This window comes from Octodon degus, unplaced genomic scaffold (genome assembly GCF_000260255.1).
Source record: "Octodon degus isolate 3935 unplaced genomic scaffold, OctDeg1.0 scaffold00011, whole genome shotgun sequence".
In the NCBI taxonomy this organism is placed as follows: domain Eukaryota; kingdom Metazoa; phylum Chordata; class Mammalia; order Rodentia; family Octodontidae; genus Octodon; species Octodon degus.
Window position 1 is genome coordinate 24,956,971 of NW_004524587.1, and position 3,592 is coordinate 24,960,562.

General features: G+C 42.2%; 1 pseudogene; it reads right to left on the reverse strand.

Annotated features, from left to right (window-relative positions):
• Positions 1 to 2,273: 2,273 nt before the first annotated feature.
• On the reverse strand, positions 2,274 to 2,794 carry LOC111815092 (annotated as a pseudogene).
• Positions 2,795 to 3,592: the final 798 nt, after the last annotated feature.

Consider the following 3,592-nt stretch of genomic DNA (forward strand, 5'->3'; position numbering starts at 1 on the left):
TAGGCAACCATAGCTTTTTCATTTGATACTTTTTAGCATACTAATTCATCTACTAGTTCTAGCAATCATTTCCAAGATGAATTTTAGCTCATGGTTAGATACAAACATTGGATTATGAAAGATTTGTTCCATATACCCTTCTTAGTAAGAAGCAAAATTGACTCACACCATTTAGTCATAAATTTATTCTATTATAAGATTACTAGGAACTTGTAAAAGAACAGAGCTTGAAAATCTTCGTGAGACCTGTTACAAAAGATGTGGCCTTGGTGAAGAATAGACAAAAAGAACAATGCAGCTAAATAGGAGGATAAGAAAGCAGCCCATACATACGTGGGCAGGTTCCATATGGAAGAATACGGCCTTTTTATAAAATCAACTGTACATTCATTTGACAAGAAGAAATGAACACCTATTGTGTGTGATAGAAATATTAATTCTAGAAATTTTACAGGGTTAAATATGAAAAATGAGACAACACAGCTTCTGGTATAAAATATGGAAAAAACCAGCATGTCTTTGCAAGGAGAAAACCTTTTCAAGTGATGCGCAAAAAAAATTAATAATAACACTGAAACTAAAGCTTAATGAATTGAACTTTAAAGAAAAAACAGTACACTACAGAGAACCACACAACTCCAGAGATGCCTCCTCTGGGATCACTACCCTTGAAAACTTTGGAAGTCAGATGCAGGTGCTGCCATGACTGTACTCATGACCAGGATGCATTCTTGGTGGTCCTAGGATTTCACTTTGGTTTTCTTTCACTTGGATTGGGATTTTTTAGCATGGAGGTGAGGAATGATTTTATTTTGCATCATGAGTTACTCAAAGCTAAGGCAGGTGTGACAGCGTGGCTGGAATGATGCATGGCAAGTACAGAGCAGTGAGCATCCTGTATTTTCAGCTTTAATAGGGAGAGGTGCTGTGCTCACAAAGTTAAGCATTCCTGGGGCTGGGGAGATGGCTCAGTAGAATAAGTGCTTGCCTGGAAAGTGCAAGGGCCTGAGTTCAATCCCCAGTTCCACCAAAAAAAAAGAAAAAAGTTAAGCATTCCCAAAATGTAGGATGGCACTGTGAAACCTAGGAATCCAATGAGAACAGTAAACACTGGTAACACTCTCTAAAGCTTCTTTTAAAGTACTCAGTTTGAGGGTAGCATAGGGAGGCCTCCAGACCCCACTTCATGGTGAAAACATCTGGAGATTCTCTTCCAGAATCTCCTGTGGAGGCCAGCCTGCCTCACCCAGATGTCCCATACTTTTCCAGCTGTAGGAAAATCTCAACACAAATCAGCTCATGATAGACTATGGAGAACAGTTCTTTTTGGTTGTCCTGTTTGTGTTATTTTTATTCACTCACTAACAAAGGAGAAACCCAAGCTGGCCTTAGGCATACAGCTAATAACAGTAAAGCTTTTCAAGGTCAAATCCAAGTCCATAGTCTATTGGACTATGTCTATTTCTGTCTATTTCTTAGATTGCCCTTGCTCTGATATAAATCCATAGCAGTTTACAACACAAGGTGACATTGGATTTGGTACAACTTTTTGTCAATCAATAAAGCACTGTGATACATAGAAATTTTTTAAAATTTTTAAAGCATGCATTTTCTGACCTTCTGACTTTTTCTGTCCTCAGTCTCATATGTTGTTATATCAGGGAAAGGGGAAAAGGGAAAAATGGAAAGGATGGAGAAAGAACAGAACCTTGAGGAACTCTTGATGGAATCAGGCATGTGAAATAAGTCAATTCATTTAGAAAAATACATCAATTCATTATCACATAATGAAATGTTAAGTACTATGAAGCCACACACATTCAGAGAGCACAGAAATCCACGTAGCAATGAATTCATCTGGGAGGGCTCTTTTCAAAGAATGAAATGTAAATCAGCCCTTGTAGGGTGAGGTAAACAAACACAGGAAAATAGAAAAGCACAGAAACTGCTGTCTGGTGTGGTTTCTATCTAGACGTCCCTGGCGCCTCGTGTGCTGAGAGATGGAGCCTCTGGAGGAGGACTGGACCAAGGAGACGCTAGAGCTGGCTTGCTGTTAGGAGCTGGGGCCTCACGGGCAGGCAGGGCACTGAGGGCAAGACCAGACGGGCGAGCTTCTTCCCTGGCTTCTCCCTTCTCTCTGCTTCACAGCCACCGTGATGCAAGCAGCATTCCTCCACCAGTCGTTTCCTTCACACCTTCCCACCTTGGCGCCAACTATGCACCAAAAGGAAGAAGCAAAATAATTTTTGCTCCTCTGTTTGTTTTCAGTCCATCTAATTACGTGCCCTGAGGAGCAGGCAGATGGCATACAGGGGCGTGAAAGGCGGCTGCCCTTGAGGCCCACTTGGCCAGTCATCACCTAGCAGCTGGATCTTGCTGGGGCTGAAGCAGTTGGATTCCATGAGGGGGAAGCCGTGGGGCTCTCGGTACTTCACAAACCTCTCGCTTCTCACCATGCCCAGTCATGCATCCTGTAATCAGGTAGGTATGCCACAAAGGTGGACCCAAAGACTAGGACAATGGAGAAGCTGGAGAAGAAAACAACCCGTATGTTCCAGACATCTACAAGAGGGTCCTTGTCAAAAACCATGACAGTCTGGGTTCTTCTCATACAGGTTTTCTTCCTCAGATTCTGGATCCTCCTGCCATTGTGCGGTTGGCTCTAGTGCCCATTTTCTGGGCACAGTGGATGGGGAGACCACAGCCTGGAGGCACTGGATTCCCAGCGAAAGCGGGCAGCTGGGAGCCCATGCACTGCCACTACTGCCAGAAGGCAGCAAGAGCCCCGCACCATGACAGATCATCATCCTCCTTTAAATTGGAGTTGTCCAATATACTATCCCAGAGATAAGGAAAGTGACTGTGACACTGTTGTTAAGCCTGCATCAATTGTCTTAGTTACAGATAACAGGAACCAATTCTAATTTGCATGTTAAAAAGATTTATTGGAAAGATATATTATATCTCACAAAAATAACAAACTATGGAGGGCTGGGGAGATGGCTCAGTAGAATAAGCACTTCCCTGGCAAGCACAAGGGCCTGAGTTCAATCCCCGGTTCCACCAAAAAAAAAAATATATATATATGGGTAAGAATCAGCAGAAGAGTTGATATATAACATGTGGCATTTATAGTAGTACACAATAGAGTACTACTCTGCCATGAAGAAGCATAAATGTGAATGATTTGTAGAAAAATGGTTATGCTTTGAGACCATAAGTAAAGTAAATCAAATGCAAAAGTTTAAATATCACATGATTTATCTTATATGAGAAACCCAATTGTGGGGAGCCACAGTAGAGTGCTTCAAAGCCTGGGCCATCTAAGGACACATAAGGACACGGCCCCACGGCCCCACTGTCTAGCACAAGTGCACAATGGGGTGCACTTACATAAGTGTGACTTAGCATAGGTAGCCCTACATGCGCAACACGGTGATGACAGGACACAGGAATGTAAACCTTGATCATGTGTATATAGGTTGGACGATAAAGATGCCTGCTTATCATTACTGATGTTGGCTGAGAAAGAAAGAGGGAAGTAATTATAATGTAGCATAGCCAATATACCTAAAAGTGCATTTTGATTTAG